Source organism: Macrobrachium rosenbergii, chromosome 7 (genome assembly GCF_040412425.1).
Source record: "Macrobrachium rosenbergii isolate ZJJX-2024 chromosome 7, ASM4041242v1, whole genome shotgun sequence".
Taxonomy (NCBI): Eukaryota; Metazoa; Arthropoda; class Malacostraca; order Decapoda; family Palaemonidae; genus Macrobrachium; species Macrobrachium rosenbergii.
Window position 1 is genome coordinate 61618809 of NC_089747.1, and position 7500 is coordinate 61626308.

The following is a 7500-nucleotide window of genomic DNA, read 5'->3' on the forward strand; positions in this document are numbered from 1 at the left end:
TTTGAAGAATAAAGGTCAAAGGTTTTATCGTTTTCCAATCTCAGCCCAACACACCATGAAGAAGGCTGCCGGCACAAACACTTCTATTGACTCCCCGAGGGTTTGGGGAAGGTGGGTTTCTTCTTGTTGGTTTTTCCTAAGTCTTTGTGAATATCTTCATATTCGTTATTTTTTCTTACATTTACTCTTTCTCAGTCTCATAACAGACCTCTTTGCTCCTCTTCCAATTCCCCTCCCTCGTTATGTTCTCGTTGCAATCAATCTCATGTTTACCCCGAGCCTCTTTTTTTTTCCTCTCTTCACGTTACTCCTCCCTTTCTCAACCTTTCATCAGCCTCCTCCTACTCCTTCTCCTCTACCTCTTTACCTACTCCATCTTTCTCTATCGTCATAGTAGAAGATTTTTTGGGGGGTTACTTCCTCTTCCACATCGATGACCATAGCACTTAGCATTGCCAGCAAAAGTTAATATATCGAATCTTCTTCATATAATGTTCCTCCTTTTGTTAAACCCTTCTCATTTTCATCCTTATTTGTGTTATTTCTCTACTGTCTTTCTTTATTGTCTCTGCTGAAGATGGCTTTTTCACAGCTGTGACCGGAGATGTTTTAATATAACGTCTTCATAACTACTATCGTTTGACGATTTTATTTTATTGTTATTACTATTTTTTGGCGAGATCGACGCACTAGAAGTCTGGTTACGAATACGTTTTTATTTATGTAAACAAATTAATAAAAGTGATGAAATTAACTATGGTTACGAACCATTTCAATATGTACGTTAAGAGCATCAGTTAATAAATAATAAAATGAACGCCAGTTCAACGTTAATTCAGTAAGGAAATATTTATACTAGGCCTATTGAATAGCTAGATCAGAATCTTTCTGAATGAGATACAGGTTTTTTTTATTATGATTCTTCTTCGCTAAGAAAAGCAATACTTCTTTCAAAAAATACGTTAAATTTTCCTTTATTATGAATATTACCTTATGCGATTCTGTACATGCACCTCCATGTTTTTAATTTATTCAAAAGAAGATGAAAAGGTTTCCAGTTTTATGTATTTGAACCCAAATACAAATAGCAACTATGATTTTCTGTTCTGAAGGCTACATACCTACTGTTTCTCAAAATGAGATTTAAACCATTTCAACAAAGATTCCTTTTTTTTATTTGTAGAAGGAAAACCTTTCGCCAATTTTAGTCCTGATGTTAAATAAAAAACAAATATGATTTCAAGCCAATGATCTTATGGAAAAGATATTTTATAATAAACTCAGGGGAAACTGGCAGACCAAGTATTCTTCACTATAGTAAAGACATATAAATATGTAAATATGCCTAACCGTTAGTAAGGAAACGAAATTTTGACTGATTTTACAATAAAAAATATCTTGGGTAAGCAGTCTCAATATCACTCTTCTTGTTTATTTAAGCTTAATTTAGAATGACGGGTTTTTTTCTCTTTCACAGACAGCAGAGGATTTGTAGACCTCAGGAGAGTTGTGACTGAAGGGCACTTGTAATATTATTTTTGTTAAGGTGAACTGGATAAGACTGTGAAGCCACAGAAAAAGTATTCCCTGTCTTTCCCAATTAATGTTAAAAAATAATATATCTGTCCTCTATTCAAACTCAGCTGAAGTCTACAAATTTTCTGCTGTAAGTGAAAGACAAAACCTGTTTCTAAAGCAGGTCTGATAAAAACTGATATTAAGACCTCTTACCCAATGTTTATTTTTTTCTGGAAACAGAAAATAATTGTTTCTTACTCAATGTTAGGCATATATTTAACATATTTTTACGTCTTTAAAATGGTCGAGAATGCTTGTTCCTTTATTTTCCCATGGAAGTTTAGTATATAAACACTGTTGACACCGGGTTACTGGTTTTAATATTTATATCTTTTTTCTTTTCTTATCAAGGAGGACCTCCCACCCTTATGACATTCCTAGCAGGCTCAACAATGAATGGTTATTAATGAACGCTCAAGGAATACATTACGCAATATTTTAACGTGACAAATGTTCTGCCCCCAGATTTCCCCGTTAGAAATAGGACTTTCAGTCTTTATTGCCCTTATCGTTAATCAGAATTATGGTTATGGTCGAAGTTGCGTAACCTGAAAAGGTAGAAAACCTTTTTATACCCTTAAGTTATTTGTCTACGAATGACGTTTACAGGAAAAGGTTTTATGTAAATAATTCTGGGTATATACGCATTAATAAAGGACAATATATTTTGTTGTTTTATTGTGTGTGTGTGTGTGTGTGTGTGTGTGTAGTGATGACATGCTAACGAAATGGATATGATGTTTGCGTTCAAGGCTGCGTTATGAGTTCTTATATGATGTGGATTTGTAACTACGTTTTTCAGAGATATCTGGAGTAGTTTGCAAAACTTAGAGAACTAAAATATTCCATCATCTGCATAATTTTTATACGTAATCGCCTACGGCACTTCAGAGAAAAGCAAAAAAAAAAAAAAAAAAAACCATTATTTTTTAAAATTAAAAATGAGGATTGGGACCTGTTTTCAGAATGCCACATAACTTGCAGTGCTGATTTACTTCTGAGGTTTATCTGTTACATTTTGTTGTAAGTGGTTCTTGATCGATACCTGTCAAGGTGTCTAAGACTTCAGCAGTGTTTCATCACTCTTACTTGGACCAAAAGAAAAACATTACTCCTGTTCATATAAAACAGAGAGAGAGAGAGAGAGAGAGAGAGAGAGAGAGAGAGAGAGAGAGAGAGAGAGAGAGAGTAATGTACGTGTCATTACTAAAATCACGTCAGGATATCAAATCTGACCGAAGAACGAAACGAAACAACAAATAATAGAGTCAAAAATAAGATAAACCGTAAATAAGAACTTTACATTTAAAAATTATCGACAAATGTTATAGAGGAACGAATAACATTTCTGAGACGCTGCATTTCCGCCTGTTTACTTCCAAGAGAGAAACTAAATTCATGAACAATAAGTATAGAATATTTCGAGGATCAATATTTGCATATTAAGTTTCATGGGGAAAGTATTAAGAAAAAAAGGAAAATGCGATGCTGAGTAATATGTTTTATAAATTAGTGATATATCCTATGTAGGTTTTCTCAGTTCAACGCGCTTTCAAATCTTGATGAATTAACATTGGAGGTTTTTCATATTTTCTTGGACTCTGAAGTTTTAGATATTCATTGTGGCATGTGGAAACAATTTTTTTATTTTTATAAAATTTATTAATATATGATTGGGTCTGTAAATTAATGATAACCATTATCAGGCACGATTAACAGACCTTGTGTACGTCTTTCAGTTATCACCATTACCAATTATTCGTCTTCACGTTCTGGCTGATGGTAGACGTGCGTAAAGGAAGATACAGACCTCAGACCGCGACCACAAAGACAAGGAAGGGCGTATTGTGTCATATCCTCCTCAGATCTCGAGAGGTAAAGGGAATAGCTACGAAGCCATTGTTTGAAGTGCAAACAAGCTTATATCTTCACTAATAATTACCCAATGAATCTGGAATGAGACTCAGCAATGGACCACTGCGTTCCTTCCGTGAGATTAAAGTTGATGATTATTGGGTATCATGCACACACACACACACATATATATTATATATATATATATATATATATATATATATATATATATATATATATATATATATATATATATATATATATATATATATATTTGCTTATATATACGTTGTGTGCATAATGTGATATATATATATATATATATATATATATATATATATATATATATATATATATATATATATATGCTTGTGTACGTTGTGTATAATGTGTGAGCACACGTGTCCCTTTGTATGTTATCATGTGCCCTACCAATAGCTATCTGAATATCCGAAGGATGTGATTCGTAATACGATCAATAGCAACGATGGCTGGTTTTTTCTATAGTTCATGACACTGATGATTACTGAATATTACATTTCACGCTGTTCACTCTCCGTTATTCAGTAAATTATATTTTTTTTGTGTATTCCTGCATTTTGTTTTGATAACTCATCTTTATGTTTACATCAACGAAACACACATAAAGCGAAGGGCCACTGAAACATTGTCTTGAAACCTCTTACCCAGAAGCCTAAGTGTAAATATCAGTAACTACTATCTCCAGCTGCTGTCCTTCTTTCTCCACAGCTGAAACGCTTGTTTTTATGTTTGCGCGTGTTGTGATTCATTTCTGTACATGGAAGGGTAAATTTTTCATACCTATTACTCCATATAGTAGAAAAATGTTTTTCTTATTCCTCTAAAAAATTGTGGTATTCATTATAACTTTACTTCTTGGTTTATTTCAAGTTATTATTGTGAAATATAGCCTTCAGCCTCATCTCTCTCAGTAACTTTCTCTCCATATTTTTTCTACATATCCATTTTTTTCATTATGTAGGGAAATATTCCTTCAGAATGAGTGTTAATACAAAGTTCATCTTAAGAACACTCTTGTTCACGGACATTGTCTACAAATATAAAAAAAGCAGCGATTATTTAGTATTACGTAAAGTTTATATTTTAATAAGAAATCAAATGAAACTGAAATGCATCCCACGATACAGATCGTCAGTAAAATCATGGATTTTTTTTGTTACTTCCGCGTGAAATTATGCTTAGCTCAGATATTCTTCCTTGGAGGATTTTGTGTCGATATATTTTATGAGAATAAAACATATTCAGCTTACGTTCCACAGCGTCTGTCTGGTATTTTGCTTTTGGAATTACGACACCTGGTGAACCCTTCGTTACCACAAATGTTTCAGTACGATCCAAAATTCTCTTACTTCCCAAAAAACTTATACGTTTTACGTGAAAATTCCACTAAATCGCCTCTTAAACCTGTAATGAACCTTTAATAAATGAGCTGGGATCTTTCATGAAGGCCACTCACTCAAAAGTTCCTTATTCAATTTTGTAAAAAAAAAAAAAAAAATCATCACTGGAGCTCGTGAGAACAAATTAGCACTGGGATAGTTTTCAAAGTAGGTGAAAGAGGAAAACGCTAATGAAAATTATCTATCTTTGCATAAGAAAGAGTGTGCTCTTTAGGATCCATCTCTCTCTCTCTCTCTCTCTCTCTCTCTCTCTCTCTCTCTCTCTCAACAAGGTACATGTATACTCAGAATCAATAATGCAAAATTTTTTTCCCATAACTATTTTAAGTAGAATTTCTGTATGACTGCACACTTATCATTGTAATGACTCCTAGTAACGATACCATATGTATTCATTCAAATTCATTAATTCGGTTTAGAGAGCTTAAAAGCTCTTTAAATCAATATTTACATTTATTGTCTGTGATCAATGCACCAACCTCAGGCTTTTGCTGAACGCAAAGCGAATCGCCTTCCCAGATAAGGAGATTATTAGGTATTAGTCGGGGAGACTCATTAACTGCCATTACCAATTAATCAGACTTTGATATATCAATGGAGGCTGGAACTTGCCGGTAATCACAAAAGACAGATTTTCATGCGGGATATTGTTTAAGAAGTTGGATCTGTTAGCGACTTATATAAGGATAAGGTTCTTTAAATATATAAGGAGTGTTCATAATAGATAATAAACAGCATTTAATTACAGTCATTCATTTTGTTTCTTTTTTTCATTTTGAATAACGTGTCTTACTCTTCTTTTCTTTCATCATTCATTCCTATTATTTATCACTATTGCCGTAATGACATATGTGAGGGTCTTTACATGTTAACATTCCGAGTGTTGTGAATAAAGATAAAATCTGTCATAACAAATTCATTTATTCCAGCACACCGGAAGGCAGAAGAATACAATAACGCAAAGTCTCATAGGATAGATTTTCGTATCCAGTTAATGGGTGCATTCTAACGATCTGTGCATTGGAAATCATTCGACGAAGACAAGGGATGGTCAGGATATGCAAGAATGAATGTGCATCCCAAATAAAGCTATATAAAGTTCAAAGATCCGTCAAAACTATTTGAACTTCTTCAGCCTGTAAACTTCGTGTTTGTCTTGTGGCACTGGTTAAGAGACACCGATTCTCCTTTCAAATTGGTGTTTTTCTAGTAGGTATCTTTTCTCTCGCGGAATGGCTGTTTTCAAACGAGGGAATTACTTTCATGTTAGTAATAAAATTTCAGTTTCGTTCAGTGGAAATGCGCAAATTTCAAACAAACCTTCGTCAGGTAAGATCAAGGTGGATATATGATGATATATTCATTCCAAAATTTCTACTTGATTTATAAAAGACATTTCCGTAGCTTGTCAGTTAATATAAATGAGAGCTGAATGTATTCAAGAGGTCCAGTGGCTGACTTTACATTTTGGTAGTAAGCAGTTACAGAATGGAGAGACTTTCTCATAAATGTGGGTTTTTATTACAAAATAAAGAGTTAAAAACGGAGGAAGCCTTCCCATTTTCCTGACCTATCTTCATTTGACAAATCAGTTTCTATCTGTTCCTGGGAATTCCTGGAAGTTTCAAGGAGCGAATCAATGGAGTATTTCACTTAAAATCTCGAAATCCTTTCTCTGGAGACTGAAGAAGAATCATTCGCATTAAAAAGTTTAAAGTGGAATTGCAATCATTCATCCCAGGCGAATCTAATTAAGTTCTTTGTCAGATCAAAGAGACAGACTGATAGTTAGAGCAGTAAAATAAATGTCGCAGCGTTTGTACATAATTTTCTTATAAAAATTAAAGACAAAATTTTTGTTTTTGCAAACGTGTTTAATTAGTTAAATTAAGGACCCTGATAACTTTATTATGTATACTGTGCCCACTGCAATTACCCAGTACAAAGAATTCTTTATGAAATTGATTGCACAACAACGCTTACGCGTTAATCGAATTATAACTTAATGGATTGACCCGTAAGATCTAGTTAACACCTGTGTGTGACGTTAATTATTTTTTGTCCTTATTAATACCTACGTACCATTCACCAAACCATTATACAACTTAAGTATTGTAACTTACCACAGAAAAACACACAAAGAAATAAAACAGTGATAAATAATGCTAACGGAACTAACGCAAGGACATTTCGTTAAGGGCAATTTTCTTAAAAGATGGTTCTTCTCCATAAAAGTCAGTTGTTTCTATCAGAAGGTTTTCGTCGTACCTTCCTATTCTCTTGTGAATTGCTCTGGGATACCCGAGGCTTCATTTCGAAGCCCACAAGAGAGTAATCATTCTTTGGTAAATCCTCCATATGTGAATAACAAAATTGATTCGGTTTTAGAATAACGATGAGTCCCCATGAATATCTCTTCAGCTCTTGCGGTCGAAGTTTGAGTCTCTCGATTTTTTACACGATTGACTTAATCCCCGAGACAGGCGAATTGATAGTATCCTTTTTCATACACGAGTTCTACTTTCCACAGATGTTCGTGTAAATTATTACATCCACTGAGGCTGTTAAATTCTTTGTTCTGTTAATGTCTGTGTACTGTACTTGTTTCTTATTTTGTTTTGTCTGT